The sequence below is a fragment of the Carassius carassius genome, chromosome 1 (assembly GCF_963082965.1).
Source record: "Carassius carassius chromosome 1, fCarCar2.1, whole genome shotgun sequence".
NCBI lineage: Eukaryota > Metazoa > Chordata > Actinopteri > Cypriniformes > Cyprinidae > Carassius > Carassius carassius.
This window is the reverse complement of record NC_081755.1, coordinates 9,829,529-9,845,160: the sequence shown is the minus strand read 5'-3', so window position 1 is coordinate 9,845,160 and position 15,632 is coordinate 9,829,529. Positions and strand designations below refer to the sequence as shown.

The following is a 15,632-nucleotide window of genomic DNA, read 5'->3' as shown; positions in this document are numbered from 1 at the left end:
CTACGCTCTCCGGCTCGGTACGACCGGTGGAAAAGTTTCTTTCCGTTCCTTTTTTCGCCTTCCACCTTCCGGAAGTAGAGGCAACGCTACCACACTAAGCCCTTTTCAATGAGTAAATCTGTCTGTTTCCATCCTTTTGCCTACTAATTGCTTTCCACTGTTATTTTATTCAAGTGATTTTCCTGTTTTGAAGTACCTTCACTGTGATTGTAAACTATTGGTGTCCCTGCTTCAACACGGTGCATCTGTAAGAAAGGAGCAGAGGCCGTGAAAGGCTTTCAGCACCGATCAGGCTAAAAAGCAAGGAATGTTAAAGCGGCTGAATTTGGACGTTCACGCAGCATCACTTTGCACAGCCACAGCAGTCTTCCAAAAAGATCTATTGGCAGCGGTGGGATTCGAACCCACGCCCCCGAAGAGACTGGAGCCTAAATCCAGCGCCTTGGACCGCTCGGCCACGCTACCCTGTGCTCCTGTGCTAACCGGCTCGCTGCGGCCGGTGGAAAAGTTTCTTTCCATTCCTTTCTTCGCCTTCCACATTCCGGAAATAGAGGCAACGCTACCACACTAAGCCCTTTTCAATGAGTAAAACTGTCTGTTTCCAAACTTTTGCCTACTAATTGCTGTCCACCGTTATTTGATTCAAGTGATTTTCCTGTTTTGAAGTAACTTCACTGTGATTGTAAACAATTGGTGTCCCTGCTTCAATACGGTGCATCTGTAAGAAAGGAGCAGAGGCCATGAAAGGGCTTTCAGCACCGACTTGGCTAAAAAGCAAGGAATGTAAAAGCGGCTGAATTTGGACGTTCATGCAGCATCACTTTGCGCAGCCACAGCAGTCTTCCAAAAAGATGTAGTGGCAGCGGTGGGATTCGAACCCACACCCCCGAAGAGACTGGAGCCTATATCCAGCGCCTTGGACCGCTCGGCCACGCTACCCTGTGTGCCTGCGCCCTCCGGCTCGCTACGACTGTTTGAAAAGTTTCTTTCCATTCCTTTTTTCGCCTTCCACCTTCCGGAAATAGAGGCAACGCTACCACACTAAGCCCTTTTCAATTAGTAAAACTGGCTGTTTCCATCCTTCTGCCTACTAATTGCTTTCCACTGTTATTTTATTCAAGTGATTTTCCTGTTTTGAAGTAACTTCACTGTGATTGTAAACTATTGGTGTCCCTGCTTCAACACGGTGCATCTGTAAGAAAGGAGCAGAGGCTGTGAAAGGCTTTCAGCACCGACTAGGCTAAAAAGCAAGGAATGTTAAAGCGGCTGAATTTGGACGTTCACGCAGCATCACTTTGCACAGCCACAGCAGTCTTCCAAAAAGATCTATTGGCAGCGGTGGGATTCGAACTCACGCCCCAGAAGAGACTGGAGCCTATATCCAGCGCCTTGGACCGCTCGGCCACGCTACCCTGTGTGCCTGCACTCTCCGGCTCGCTACGACTGGTTGAAAAGTTTCTTTCCATTCCTTTTTTCGCCTTCCACCTTCCGGAAATAGAGGCAACGCTACCACACTAAGCCCTTTTCAATGAGTAAAACTGGCTGTTTCCATCCTTCTGCCTACTAATTGCTTTCCACTGTTATTTTATTCAAGTGATTTTCCTGTTTTGAAGTAACTTCACTGTGATTGTAAACTATTGGTGTCCCTGCTTCAACACGGTGCATCTGTAAGAAAGGAGAAGAGGCTGTGAAAGGCTTTCAGCACCGACTAGGCTAAAAAGCAAGGAATGTTAAAGCGGCTGAATTTGGACGTTCACGCAGCATCACTTTGCACAGCCACAGCAGTCTTCCAAAAAGATCTATTGGCAGCGGTGGGATTCGAACCCAAACCCCTGAAGAGACTGGAGCCTAAATCCAGCGCCTTGGACCGCTCGGCCATGCTACCCTGTGCTCCTGTGCTAACCGGCTCGCTACGACCGGTGGAAAAGTTTCTTTCCATTCCTTTTTTCGCCATCCACATTCCGGAAATAGAGGCAACGCTACCACACTAAGCCCTTTTCAATGAGTAAAACTGTCTGTTTCCAACCTTTTGCCTACTAATTGCTTTCCACTGTTATTTGATTCAAGTGATTTTCCTGTTTTGAAGTAACTTCACTGTGATTGTAAACTATTGGTGTCCCTGCTTCAATACGGTGCATCTGTAAGAAAGGAGCAGAGGCCGTGACAGGCTTTCAGCACAGACTTGGCTAAAAAGCAAGGAATGTAAAAGCGGCTGAATTTGGATGTTCATGCAGCATCACTTTGCGCAGCCACAGCAGTCTTCCAAAAAGATGTACTGGCAGCGGTGGGATTCTAACCCACACCCCCGAAGAGACTGGAGCCTTAATCCAGCGCCTAGGACTGCTCCGCCACGCTACCCTGTGTGCCTACGCTCTCCGGCTCGCTACGACCGGTGAAAAAGTTTCTTTCCATTCCTTTTGTCGCCTTGAGGCAACGCTACCACACTAAGCCCTTTTCAATGAGTAAATCTGTCTGTTTCCATCCTTTTGCCTACTATTTGCTTTCCACTGTTATTTTATTCAAGTGATTTTCCTGTTTTGAAGTAACTTCACTGTGATTGTAAACTATTGGTGTCCCTGCTTCAACACGGTGCATCTGTAAGAAAGGAGCAGAGGCCGTGAAAGGCTTTCAGCACCGACTAGGCTAAAAAATATGGAATGTTAAAGCGGCTGAATTTGGACGTTCAAGCAGCATCACTTTGCACAGCCACAGCAGTCTTCCAAAAAGATCTATTGGCAGCGGTGGGATTCGAACCCACGCCCCCGAAGAGACTGGAGCCTAAATCCAGCGCCCTTGACCGCTCGGCCACGCTACCCTGTGCTCCTGCGCTAACCGGTTCGGTACGACCGGTGGAAAAGTTTCTTTCCATTCCTTTTTTCGCCTTCCACATTCCGGAAATAGAGGCAACGCTACCACACTAAGCCCTTTTCAATGAGTAAAACTGTCTGTTTCCAACCTTTTGCCTACTAATTGCTTTCCACTGTTATTTGATTCAAGTGATTTTCCTGTTCTGAAGTAACTTCACTGTGATTGTAAACTATTGGTGTCCCTGCTTCAACACGTTGCATCTGTAAGAAAGGAGCAGAGGCCGTGAAAGGCTTTCAGCACCGACTTGACTAAAAAGCAAGGAATGTAAAAGTGGCTGAATTTGGACGTTCATGCAGCATCACTTTGCGCAGCCACAGCAGTCTTCCAAAAAGATGTACTGGCAGCGGTGGGATTCGAACACACGCCCCCGAAGAGACTGGAGCCTTAATCCAGCGCCTTGGACCACTCGGCCACGCTACCCTGTGTGCCTGCGCTCTCCGGCTCGCTACGACCGGTGAAAAAGTTTCTTTCCATTCCTTTTTTCGCCTTCCACCTTCCGGAAGTAGAGGCAACGCTACCACACTAAGCCCTTTTCAATGAGTAAATCTGTCTGTTTCCATCCTTTTGCCTACTATTTGCTTTCCACTGTTATTTTATTCAAGTGATTTTCCTGTTTTGAAGTAACTTCACTTTGATTGTAAACTATTGATGTCCCTGCTTCAACACGTTGCATCTGTAAGAAAGGAGCAGAGGCCGTAAAAGGCTTTCAGCACCGACTTGACTAAAAAGCAAGGAATGTAAAAGCAGCTGAATTTGGACGTTCATGCAGCATCACTTTGCGCAGCCACAGCAGTCTTCCAGAAAGATGTACTGGCAGCAGTGGGATTCGAACCCATGCACCCGAAGAGACTAGAGCCTTAATACAGCGCCTTGGACCACTCGGCCACGATACCCTGTGTGCCTACGCTCTCCGGCTCGGTACGACCGGTGGAAAAGTTTCTTTCCATTCCTTTTTTCGCCTTCCACCTTCCGGAAGTAGAGGCAACGCTACCACACTAAGCCCTTTTCAATGAGTAAATCTGTCTGTTTCCATCCTTTTGCCTACTAATTGCTTTCCACTGTTATTTTATTCAAGTGATTTTCCTGTTTTGAAGTAACTTCACTGTGATTGTAAACTATTGGTGTCCCTGCTTCAACACGGTGCATCTGTAAGAAAGGAGCAGAGGCTGTGAAAGGCTTTCAGCACCGACTAGGCTAAAAAGCAAGGAATGTTAAAGCGGCTGAATTTGGACGTTCACGCAGCATCACTTTGCACAGCCACAGCAGTCTTCCAAAAAGATCTATTGGCAGCGTTGGGATTCGAACCCACGCCCCCGAAGAGACTGGAGCCTAAATCCAGCGCCTTGGACCGCTCGGCCACGCTACCCTGTGCTCCTGTGCTAACCGGCTCGCTGCGACCGGTGGAAAAGTTTCTTTCCATTCCTTTTTTCGCCTTCCACATTCCGGAAATAGAGGCAACGCTACCACACTAAGCCCTTTTCAATGAGTAAAACTGTCTGTTTCCAACCTTTTGCCTACTAATTGCTTTCCACCGTTATTTGATTCAAGTGATTTTCCTGTCTTGAAGTAACTTCACTGTGATTGTAAACTATTGGTGTCCCTGCTTCAATACGGTGCATCTGTAAGAAAGGAGCAGAGGCCATGACAGGCTTTCAGCACCGACTTGGCTAAAAAGCAAGGAATGTAAAAGCGGCTGAATTTGGACGTTCATGCAGCATCACTTTGCGCAGCCTTCCAAAAAGATGTACTGGCAGCGGTGGGATTCGAACCCACACCCCCGAAGAGACTGGAGCCTTAATCCAGCACCTAGGACTGCTCGGCCACGCTACCCTGTGTGCCTACGCTCTCCGGCTCGCTACGACCGGTGAAAAAGTTTCTTTCCATTCCTTTTTTCGCCTTCCACCTTCCGGAAGTAGAGGCAACGCTACCACACTAAGCCCTTTTCAATAAGTAAATCTGTCTGTTTCCATCCTTTTGCCTACTATTTGCTTTCCACTGTTATTTTATTCAAGTGATTTTCCTGTTTTGAAGTAACTTCACTGTGATTGTAAACTATTGGTGTCCCTGCTTCAACACGGTGCATCTGTAGGAAAGGAGCAGAGGCCGTGAAAGGCTTTCAGCACCGACTAGGCTAAAAAGCAAGGAATGTTAAAGCGGCTGAATTTGGACGTTCACGCAGCATCACTTTGCACAGCCACAGCAGTCTTCCAAAAAGATCTATTGGCAGCGGTGGGATTCGAAACCACACCCCCGAAGAGACTGGAGCCTAAATCCAGCGCCTTGGACCACTCGGCCACGCTACCCTGTGCTCCTGCGCTAACTGGCTCGCTACGACCGGTGGAAAAGTTTCTTTCCATTGCTTTTTTCGCCTACCACATTCCGGAAATAGAGGCAACGCTACCACACTAAGCCCTTTTCAATGAGTAAAACTGTCTGTTTCCAACCTTTTGCCTACTAATTGCTTTCCACTGTTATTTGATTCAAGTGATTTTCCTGTTTTGAAGTAACTTTACTGTGATTGTAAACTATTGGTGTCCCTGCTTCAATACGGTGCATCTGTAAGAAAGGAGCAGAGGCCGTGACAGGCTTTCAGCACCGACTTGGCTAAAAAGCAAGGAATGTAAAAGCAGCTGAATTTGGACGTTCATGCAGCATCACTTTGCGCAGCCACAGCAGTCTTCCAAAAAAATGTAATGGCAGCGCTGAGATTCGAACCCACACACCCGAAGAGACTAGAGCCTTAATACAGCGCCTTGGACCACTCGGCCACGCTACCCTGTGTGCCTACGCTCTCCGGCTCGGTACGACCGGTGGAAAAGTTTCTTTCCATTCCTTTTTTCGCCTTCCACATTCCGGAAATAGAGGCAACGCTACCACACTAAGCCCTTTTCAATGAGTAAAACTGTCTGTTTCCAACCTTTTGCCTACTAATTGCTTTCCACCGTTATTTGATTCAAGTGATTTTCCTGTTTTGAAGTAACTTCACTGTGATTGTAAACTATTGGTGTCCCTGCTTCAATACGGTGCATCTGTAAGAAAGGAGTAGAGGCCATGACAGGCTTTCAGCACCGACTTGGCTAAAAAGCAAGGAATGTAAAAGCGGCTGAATTTGGACGTTCATGCAGCATCACTTTGCGCAGCCTTCCAAAAAGATGTACTGGCAGCGGTGGGATTCGAACCCACACCCCCGAAGAGACTGGAGCCTTAATCCAGCACCTAGGACTGCTCGGCCACGCTACCCTGTGTGCCTACGCTCTCCGGCTCGCTACGACCGGTGAAAAAGTTTCTTTCCATTCCTTTTTTCGCCTTCCACCTTCCGGAAGTAGAGGCAACGCTACCACACTAAGCCCTTTTCAATAAGTAAATCTGTCTGTTTCCATCCTTTTGCCTACTATTTGCTTTCCACTGTTATTTTATTCAAGTGATTTTCCTGTTTTGAAGTAACTTCACTGTGATTGTAAACTATTGGTGTCCCTGCTTCAACACGGTGCATCTGTAGGAAAGGAGCAGAGGCCGTGAAAGGCTTTCAGCACCGACTAGGCTAAAAAGCAAGGAATGTTAAAGCGGCTGAATTTGGACGTTCACGCAGCATCACTTTGCACAGCCACAGCAGTCTTCCAAAAAGATCTATTGGCAGCGGTGGGATTCGAACCCACGCCCCCGAAGAGACTGGAGCCTAAATCCAGCGCCTTGGACCACTCGGCCACGCTACCCTGTGCTCCTGCGCTAACTGGCTCGCTACGACCGGTGGAAAAGTTTCTTTCCATTGCTTTTTTCGCCTACCACATTCCGGAAATAGAGGCAACGCTACCACACTAAGCCCTTTTCAATGAGTAAAACTGTCTGTTTCCAACCTTTTGCCTACTAATTGCTTTCCACTGTTATTTGATTCAAGTGATTTTCCTGTTTTGAAGTAACTTTACTGTGATTGTAAACTATTGGTGTCCCTGCTTCAATACGGTGCATCTGTAAGAAAGGAGCAGAGGCCGTGACAGGCTTTCAGCACCGACTTGGCTAAAAAGCAAGGAATGTAAAAGCGGCTGAATTTGGACGTACATGCAGCATCACTTTGCGCAGCCACAGCAGTCTTCCAAAAAGATGTACTGGCAGCGGTGGGATTCTAACCCACACCCCCGAAGAGACTGGAGCCTTAATCCAGCGCCTAGGACTGCTCGGCCACGCTACCCTGTGTGCCTACGCTCTCCGGCTCGCTACGACCGGTGAAAAAGTTTCTTTCCATTCCTTTTGTCGCCTTCCACCTTCCGGAAGTAGAGGCAACGCTACCACACTAAGCCCTTTTCAATGAGTAAATCTGTCTGTTTCCATCCTTTTGCCTACTATTTGCTTTCCACTGTTATTTTATTCAAGTGATTTTCCTGTTTTGAAGTAACTTCACTTTGATTGTAAACTATTGATGTCCCTGCTTCAACACGTTGCATCTGTAAGAAAGGAGCAGAGGCCGTGACAGGCTTTCAGCACCGACTTGGCTAAAAAGCAAGGAATGTAAAAGCAGCTGAATTTGGACGTTCATGCAGCATCACTTTGCGCAGCCACAGCAGTCTTCCAAAAAAATGTAATGGCAGCGCTGAGATTCGAACCCACACACCCGAAGAGACTAGAGCCTTAATACAGCGCCTTGGACCACTCGGCCACGCTACCCTGTGTGCCTACGCTCTCCGGCTCGGTACGACCGGTGGAAAAGTTTCTTTCCATTCCTTTTTTCGCCTTCCACATTCCGGAAATAGAGGCAACGCTACCACACTAAGCCCTTTTCAATGAGTAAAACTGTCTGTTTCCAACCTTTTGCCTACTAATTGCTTTCCACCGTTATTTGATTCAAGTGATTTTCCTGTTTTGAAGTAACTTCACTGTGATTGTAAACTATTGGTGTCCCTGCTTCAATACGGTGCATCTGTAAGAAAGGAGCAGAGGCCATGACAGGCTTTCAGCACCGACTTGGCTAAAAAGCAAGGAATGTAAAAGCGGCTGAATTTGGACGTTCATGCAGCATCACTTTGCGCAGCCTTCCAAAAAGATGTACTGGCAGCGGTGGGATTCGAACCCACACCCCCGAAGAGACTGGAGCCTTAATCCAGCACCTAGGACTGCTCGGCCACGCTACCCTGTGTGCCTACGCTCTCCGGCTCGCTACGACCGGTGAAAAAGTTTCTTTCCATTCCTTTTTTCGCCTTCCACCTTCCGGAAGTAGAGGCAACGCTACCACACTAAGCCCTTTTCAATAAGTAAATCTGTCTGTTTCCATCCTTTTGCCTACTATTTGCTTTCCACTGTTATTTTATTCAAGTGATTTTCCTGTTTTGAAGTAACTTCACTGTGATTGTAAACTATTGGTGTCCCTGCTTCAACACGGTGCATCTGTAGGAAAGGAGCAGAGGCCGTGAAAGGCTTTCAGCACCGACTAGGCTAAAAAGCAAGGAATGTTAAAGCGGCTGAATTTGGACGTTCACGCAGCATCACTTTGCACAGCCACAGCAGTCTTCCAAAAAGATCTATTGGCAGCGGTGGGATTCGAACCCACGCCCCCGAAGAGACTGGAGCCTAAATCCAGCACCTTGGACCACTCGGCCACGCTACCCTGTGCTCCTGCGCTAACTGGCTCGCTACGACCGGTGGAAAAGTTTCTTTCCATTGCTTTTTTCGCCTACCACATTCCGGAAATAGAGGCAACGCTACCACACTAAGCCCTTTTCAATGAGTAAAACTGTCTGTTTCCAACCTTTTGCCTACTAATTGCTTTCCACTGTTATTTGATTCAAGTGATTTTCCTGTTTTGAAGTAACTTTACTGTGATTGTAAACTATTGGTGTCCCTGCTTCAATACGGTGCATCTGTAAGAAAGGAGCAGAGGCCGTGACAGGCTTTCAGCACCGACTTGGCTAAAAAGCAAGGAATGTAAAAGCGGCTGAATTTGGACGTACATGCAGCATCACTTTGCGCAGCCACAGCAGTCTTCCAAAAAGATGTACTGGCAGCGGTGGGATTCTAACCCACACCCCCGAAGAGACTGGAGCCTTAATCCAGCGCCTAGGACTGCTCGGCCACGCTACCCTGTGTGCCTACGCTCTCCGGCTCGCTACGACCGGTGAAAAAGTTTCTTTCCATTCCTTTTGTCGCCTTCCACCTTCCGGAAGTAGAGGCAACGCTACCACACTAAGCCCTTTTCAATGAGTAAATCTGTCTGTTTCCATCCTTTTGCCTACTATTTGCTTTCCACTGTTATTTTATTCAAGTGATTTTCCTGTTTTGAAGTAACTTCACTTTGATTGTAAACTATTGATGTCCCTGCTTCAACACGTTGCATCTGTAAGAAAGGAGCAGAGGCCGTAAAAGGCTTTCAGCACCGACTTGACTAAAAAGCAAGGAATGTAAAAGCGGCTGAATTTGGACGTTCATGCAGCATCACTTTGCGCAGCCACAGCAGTCTTCCAGAAAGATGTACTGAAAGCAGTGGGATTCGAACCCATGCACCCGAAGAGACTAGAGCCTTAATACAGCGCCTTGGACCACTCGGCCACGATACCCTGTGTGCCTACGCTCTCCGGCTCGGTACGACCGGTGGAAAAGTTTCTTTCCATTCCTTTTTTCGCCTTCCACCTTCCGGAAGTAGAGGCAACGCTACCACACTAAGCCCTTTTCAATGAGTAAATCTGTCTGTTTCCATCCTTTTGCCTACTAATTGCTTTCCACTGTTATTTTATTCAAGTGATTTTCCTGTTTTGAAGTAACTTCACTGTGATTGTAAACTATTGGTGTCCCTGCTTCAACACGGTGCATCTGTAAGAAAGGAGCAGAGGATGTGAAAGGCTTTCAGCACTGACTAGGCTAAAAAGCAAGGAATGTTAAAGCGGCTGAATTTGGACGTTCACGCAGCATCACTTTGCACAGCCACAGCAGTCTTCCAAAAAGATCTATTGGCAGCGGTGGGATTCGAACCCACGCCCCCGAAGAGACTGGAGCCTAAATCCAGCGCCTTGGACCGCTCGGCCACGCTACCCTGTGCTCCTGTGCTAATCGGCTCGCTGCGACCGGTGGAAAAGTTTCTTTCCATTCCTTTTTTCGCCTTCCACCTTCCGGAAGTAGAGGCAACGCTACCACACTAAGCCCTTTTCAATAAGTAAATCTGTCTGTTTCCATCCTTTTGCCTACTATTTGCTTTCCACTGTTATTTTATTCAAGTGATTTTCCTGTTCTGAAGTAACTTCACTGTGATTGTAAACTATTGATGTCCCTGCTTCAACACGTTGCATCTGTAAGAAAGGAGCAGAGGCCGTGAAAGGCTTTCAGCACCGACTTGACTAAAAAGCAAGGAATGTAAAAGCGGCTGAATTTGGACGTTCATGCAGCATCACTTTGCGCAGCCACAGCAGTCTTCCAGAAAGATGTACTGGCAGCGGTGGGATTCGAACCCACGCACCCGAAGGGACTAGAGCCTTAATACAGCGCCTTGGACCACTCGGCCACGATACCCTGTGTGCCTACGCTCTCCGGCTCGGTACGACCGGTGGAAAAGTTTCTTTCCATTCCTTTTTTCGCCTTCCACCTTCCGGAAGTAGAGGCAACGCTACCACACTAAGCCCTTTTCAATGAGTAAATCTGTCTGTTTCCATCCTTTTGCCTACTATTTGCTTTCCACTGTTATTTTATTCAAGTGATTTTCCTGTTTTGAAGTAACTTCACTTTGATTGTAAACTATTGATGTCCCTGCTTCAACACGTTGCATCTGTAAGAAAGGAGCAGAGGCCGTAAAAGGCTTTCAGCACCGACTTGACTAAAAAGCAAGGAATGTAAAAGCGGCTGAATTTGGACGTTCATGCAGCATCACTTTGCGCAGCCACAGCAGTCTTCCAGAAAGATGTACTGAAAGCAGTGGGATTCGAACCCATGCACCCGAAGAGACTAGAGCCTTAATACAGCGCCTTGGACCACTCGGCCACGATACCCTGTGTGCCTACGCTCTCCGGCTCGGTACGACCGGTGGAAAAGTTTCTTTCCATTCCTTTTTTCGCCTTCCACCTTCCGGAAGTAGAGGCAATGCTACCACACTAAGCCCTTTTCAATGAGTAAATCTGTCTGTTTCCATCCTTTTGCCTACTAATTGCTTTCCACTGTTATTTTATTCAAGTGATTTTCCTGTTTTGAAGTAACTTCACTGTGATTGTAAACTATTGGTGTCCCTGCTTCAACACGGTGCATCTGTAAGAAAGGAGCAGAGGATGTGAAAGGCTTTCAGCACTGACTAGGCTAAAAAGCAAGGAATGTTAAAGCGGCTGAATTTGGACGTTCACGCAGCATCACTTTGCACAGCCACAGCAGTCTTCCAAAAAGATCTATTGGCAGCGGTGGGATTCGAACCCACGCCCCCGAAGAGACTGGAGCCTAAATCCAGCGCCTTGGACCGCTCGGCCACGCTACCCTGTGCTCCTGTGCTAATCGGCTCGCTGCGACCGGTGGAAAAGTTTCTTTCCATTCCTTTTTTCGCCTTCCACCTTCCGGAAGTAGAGGCAACGCTACCACACTAAGCCCTTTTCAATAAGTAAATCTGTCTGTTTCCATCCTTTTGCCTACTATTTGCTTTCCACTGTTATTTTATTCAAGTGATTTTCCTGTTCTGAAGTAACTTCACTGTGATTGTAAACTATTGATGTCCCTGCTTCAACACGTTGCATCTGTAAGAAAGGAGCAGAGGCCGTGAAAGGCTTTCAGCACCGACTTGACTAAAAAGCAAGGAATGTAAAAGCGGCTGAATTTGGACGTTCATGCAGCATCACTTTGCGCAGCCACAGCAGTCTTCCAGAAAGATGTACTGGCAGCGGTGGGATTCGAACCCACGCACCCGAAGGGACTAGAGCCTTAATACAGCGCCTTGGACCACTCGGCCACGATACCCTGTGTGCCTACGCTCTCCGGCTCGGTACGACCGGTGGAAAAGTTTCTTTCCATTCCTTTTTTCGCCTTCCACCTTCCGGAAGTAGAGGCAACGCTACCACACTAAGCCCTTTTCAATGAGTAAATCTGTCTGTTTCCATCCTTTTGCCTACTAATTGCTTTCCACTGTTATTTTATTCAAGTGATTTTCCTGTTTTGAAGTAACTTCACTGTGATTGTAAACTATTGGTGTCCCTGCTTCAACACGGTGCATCAGTAAGAAAGGAGCAGAGGCTGTGAAAAGCTTTCAGCACCGACTAGGCTAAAAAGCAAGGAATGTTAAAGCGGCTGAATTTGGACGTTCACGCAGCATCACTTTGCACAGCCACAGCAGTCTTCCAAAAAGATCTATTGGCAGCGGTGGGATTCGAACCCACGCCCCCGAAGAGACTGGAGCCTAAATCCAGCGCCTTGGACCGCTCGGCCACACTACCCTGTGCTCCTGTGCTAATCGGCTCGCTGCGACCGGTGGAAAAGTTTCTTTCCATTCCTTTTTTCGCCTTCCACCTTCCGGAAATAGAGGCAACGCTACCACACTAAGCCCTTTTCAATGAGTAAAACTGTCTGTTTCCAACCTTTTGCCTACTAATTGCTGTCCACCGTTATTTGATTCAAGTGATTTTCCTGTTTTGAAGTAACTTCACTGTGATTGTAAACTATTGGTGTCCCTGCTTCAACACGGTGCATCTGTAAGAAAGGAGCAGAGGCTGTGAAAGGCTTTCAGCACCGACTAGGCTAAAAAGCAAGGAATGTTAAAGCGGCTGAATTTGGACGTTCACGCAGCATCACTTTGCACAGCCACAGCAGTCTTCCAAAAAGATCTATTGGCAGCGGTGGGATTTGAACCCACGCCCCCGAAGAGACTGGAGCCTAAATCCAGCGCCTTGGACCGCTCGGCCACGCTACCCTGTGCTCCTGCGCTAACTGGCTCGCTACGACCGGTGGAAAAGTTTCTTTCCATTCCTTTTTTCGCCTTCCACATTCCGGAAATAGAGGCAACGCTACCACACTAAGCCCTTTTCAATGAGTAAAACTGTCTGTTTCCAACCTTTTGCCTACTAATTGCTTTCCACTGTTATTTGATTCAAGTGATTTTCCTGTTTTGAAGTAACTTCACTGTGATTGTAAACTATTGGTGTCCCTGCTTCAATACGGTGCATCTGTAAGAAAGGAGCAGAGGCCGTGACAGGCTTTCAGCACCGACTTGGCTAAAAAGCAAGGAATGTAAAAGCGGCTGAATTTGGACGTTCATGCAGCATCACTTTGCGCAGCCACAGCAGTCTTCCAAAAGATGCACTGGCAGCGGTGGGATTCGAACCCACGCCCCCGAAGAGACTGGAGCCTTAATCCAGCGCCTTGGACCGCTCGGCCACGCTACCCTGTGTACCTACGCTCTCCGGCTCGCTACGACCGGTGGAAAAGTTTCTTTCCATTCCTTTTTTCGCCTTCCACCTTCCGGAAGGAGAAGCAACGCTACCACACTAAGCCCTTTTCAATGAGTTAATCTGGCTGTTTCCATCCTTTTGCCTACTAATTGCTTTCCACTGTTATTTTATTCAAGTGATTTTCCTGTTTTGAAGTAACTTCACTGTGATTGTAAACTATTGGTGTCCCTGCTTCAACACGGTGCATCTGTAAGAAAGGAGCAGAGGCTGTGACAGGCTTTCAGCACCGACTTGGCTAGAAAGCAAGGAATGTAAAAGCGGCTGAATTTGGACATTCATGCAGCATCACTTTGCGCAGCCACAGCAGTCTTCCAAAATTATCTACCTGCAGCGGTGGGATTCAAACCTACACCCCCGAAGAGACTGGAGCCTTAATCCAGCGCCTTGGACCGCTCGGCCATGCTAACCTGTGTGCCTATGCTCTCCGGCTTGCTACGACCGGTGGAAAAGTTTCTTTCCATTACTTTTTTCGCCTTCCACCTTCCGGAAGTAGAAGCAATGCTACCACTCTAAGCCCTTTTCAATGAGTAAATCTGGCTGTTTCCATCCTTTTGCCTACTAAATGCTTTCCAATGTTATTTTATTTTATTCAAGTGATTTTCCTGTTTTGAAGTAACTTCATTGTGATTGTAAACTATTGGTGTCCCTGCTTCAACACGGTGCATCTGTAAGAAAGGAGCAGAGGCCGTGACAGGCTTTCAGCACCGACTTGGCTAAAAAGCAAGGAATGTAAAAGTGGCTGAATTTGGACGTTCATGCAGCATCACTTTGCGCAGCCACAACAGTCTTCCAAAAAGATGTACTGGCAGCAGTGGGATTCGAACCCACGCCCCCAAAAAGAGACTGGAGCCTTAATCCAGCGCATTGGACCGCTCGGCCATGCTACCCTGTGTGCCTAAACTCTCCGGCTGGCTACGACCGGTGGAAAAGTTTCTTTCCATTCCTTTTTTTGCCTTCCACCTTCCGGAAGTAGAAGCAACGCTACCACACTAAGCCCTTTTCAATGAGTAAATCTGGCTGTTTCCATCCTTTTGCCTACTAATTGCTTTCCACCATTATTTTATTCAAGTGATTTCCCTGTTTTGAAGTAACTTCACTGTGATTGTACACTATTGGTGTCCCTGCTTCAACACGGTGCATCTGTAAGAAAGGAGCAGAGGCCGTGACAGGCTTTCAGCACCGACTTGGCTAAAAAGCAAGGAATGTAAAAGCGGCTGAATTTGGACGTTCATGCAGCATCACTTTGTGCAGCCACAGCAGTCTTCCAAAAAGATGTACTGGTGGCAGTGGGATTCGAACCGACGGCCCCGAAGAGACCGGAGCCTTAATCCAGCGCCTTGGACCGCTCGGCCATGCTAGCCTGTATGCCTACGCTCTCCGGCTCGCTATGACCGGTGGAAAAGTTTCTTTCCATTCCTTTTTTCGCCTTCCACCTTCCGGAAGTAGAAGCAACGCTACCACACTAAGCCCTTTTCAATGAGTAAATCTGGCTGTTTCCATCCTTTTGCCTACTAAATGCTTTCCAATGTTATTTTATTGTATTCAAGTGATTTTCCTGTTTTGAAGTAACTTCACTGTGATTGTAAACTATTGGTGTCCCTGCTTCAACACGGTGCATCTGTAAGAAAGGAGCAGAGTCCGTGACAGGCTTTCAGCACCGACTTGGCTAAAAAGCAAGGAATGTAAAAGCGGCTGAATTTGGACGTTCATGCAGCATCACTTTGCGCAGCCACAGCAGTCTTCCAAAAAGATGTACTGGCAGCAGTGGGATTCAAACCAACGCCCCCGAAGAGACTGGAGCCTTAATCCAGCGCCTTGGACCGCTCGGCCATGCTACCCTGTGTGCCTATGCTCTCCGGCTCGCTACGACCGGTGGAAAAGTTTCTTTCCATTCCTTTTTTCGCCTTCCACCTTCCGGAAGTAGAAGCAACGCTACCACACTAAGCCCTTTTCAATGAGTAAATCTGGCTGTTTCCATCCTTTTGCCTACTAATTGCTTTCCACTGTTATTTTATTCAAGTGATTTCCCTGTTTTGAAGTAACTTCACTGTGATTGTAAACTATTGGTGTCCCTGCTTCAACACGGTGCATCTGTAAGAAAGGAGCAGAGGCCGTGACAGGCTTTCAGCACCGACTTGGCAAAAAAGCAAGGAATGTAAAAGCGGCTGAATTTGGACGTTCATGCAGCATCACTTTGCGCAGCCACAGCAGTCTTCCAAAAAGATGTACTGGCAGCAGTGTGATTCGAACCCACGCCCCCGAAGAGACTGGAGCCTTAATCCAGCGCCTTGGACCGCTCGGCCATGCTACCCTGTGTGCCTACGCTCTCCGGCTGGCTACGACCGGTGGAAAAGTTTCTTTTCATTCCTTTTT

At 47.6% G+C, this 15,632-nt stretch overlaps 17 non-coding genes across 17 annotated transcripts; all 17 read right to left on the bottom strand.

Moving 5' to 3' along the window:
• Positions 1-383: 383 nt before the first annotated feature.
• trnal-uag (transfer RNA leucine (anticodon UAG)) lies at positions 384-465 on the bottom strand. Its single transcript has one exon. It is a non-coding gene; the product is annotated as a tRNA-Leu (tRNA).
• Positions 466-857: 392 nt separating this feature from the next.
• trnal-uag (transfer RNA leucine (anticodon UAG)) lies at positions 858-939 on the bottom strand. Its single transcript has one exon. It is a non-coding gene; the product is annotated as a tRNA-Leu (tRNA).
• A 391-nt stretch (positions 940-1,330) lies between these two features.
• Positions 1,331-1,412, bottom strand: trnal-uag (transfer RNA leucine (anticodon UAG)). The gene has a single exon. It is a non-coding gene; the product is annotated as a tRNA-Leu (tRNA).
• A 391-nt stretch (positions 1,413-1,803) lies between these two features.
• On the bottom strand, positions 1,804-1,885 carry trnal-uag (transfer RNA leucine (anticodon UAG)). Its single transcript has one exon. It is a non-coding gene; the product is annotated as a tRNA-Leu (tRNA).
• An 848-nt stretch (positions 1,886-2,733) lies between these two features.
• On the bottom strand, positions 2,734-2,815 carry trnal-uag (transfer RNA leucine (anticodon UAG)). The gene has a single exon. It is a non-coding gene; the product is annotated as a tRNA-Leu (tRNA).
• A 391-nt stretch (positions 2,816-3,206) lies between these two features.
• trnal-aag (transfer RNA leucine (anticodon AAG)) lies at positions 3,207-3,288 on the bottom strand. Its single transcript has one exon. It is a non-coding gene; the product is annotated as a tRNA-Leu (tRNA).
• An 864-nt stretch (positions 3,289-4,152) lies between these two features.
• On the bottom strand, positions 4,153-4,234 carry trnal-uag (transfer RNA leucine (anticodon UAG)). The gene has a single exon. It is a non-coding gene; the product is annotated as a tRNA-Leu (tRNA).
• Positions 4,235-5,089: 855 nt separating this feature from the next.
• On the bottom strand, positions 5,090-5,171 carry trnal-uag (transfer RNA leucine (anticodon UAG)). The gene has a single exon. It is a non-coding gene; the product is annotated as a tRNA-Leu (tRNA).
• Positions 5,172-6,499: 1,328 nt separating this feature from the next.
• On the bottom strand, positions 6,500-6,581 carry trnal-uag (transfer RNA leucine (anticodon UAG)). The gene has a single exon. It is a non-coding gene; the product is annotated as a tRNA-Leu (tRNA).
• A 1,801-nt stretch (positions 6,582-8,382) lies between these two features.
• Positions 8,383-8,464, bottom strand: trnal-uag (transfer RNA leucine (anticodon UAG)). Its single transcript has one exon. It is a non-coding gene; the product is annotated as a tRNA-Leu (tRNA).
• Positions 8,465-9,801: 1,337 nt separating this feature from the next.
• On the bottom strand, positions 9,802-9,883 carry trnal-uag (transfer RNA leucine (anticodon UAG)). The gene has a single exon. It is a non-coding gene; the product is annotated as a tRNA-Leu (tRNA).
• Positions 9,884-11,220: 1,337 nt separating this feature from the next.
• On the bottom strand, positions 11,221-11,302 carry trnal-uag (transfer RNA leucine (anticodon UAG)). The gene has a single exon. It is a non-coding gene; the product is annotated as a tRNA-Leu (tRNA).
• Positions 11,303-12,166: 864 nt separating this feature from the next.
• On the bottom strand, positions 12,167-12,248 carry trnal-uag (transfer RNA leucine (anticodon UAG)). Its single transcript has one exon. It is a non-coding gene; the product is annotated as a tRNA-Leu (tRNA).
• A 391-nt stretch (positions 12,249-12,639) lies between these two features.
• Positions 12,640-12,721, bottom strand: trnal-uag (transfer RNA leucine (anticodon UAG)). The gene has a single exon. It is a non-coding gene; the product is annotated as a tRNA-Leu (tRNA).
• Positions 12,722-13,111: 390 nt separating this feature from the next.
• Positions 13,112-13,193, bottom strand: trnal-aag (transfer RNA leucine (anticodon AAG)). Its single transcript has one exon. It is a non-coding gene; the product is annotated as a tRNA-Leu (tRNA).
• Positions 13,194-14,062: 869 nt separating this feature from the next.
• On the bottom strand, positions 14,063-14,146 carry trnal-aag (transfer RNA leucine (anticodon AAG)). Its single transcript has one exon. It is a non-coding gene; the product is annotated as a tRNA-Leu (tRNA).
• A 1,342-nt stretch (positions 14,147-15,488) lies between these two features.
• On the bottom strand, positions 15,489-15,570 carry trnal-aag (transfer RNA leucine (anticodon AAG)). Its single transcript has one exon. It is a non-coding gene; the product is annotated as a tRNA-Leu (tRNA).
• Between the last annotated feature and the right edge of the window lie 62 nt (positions 15,571-15,632).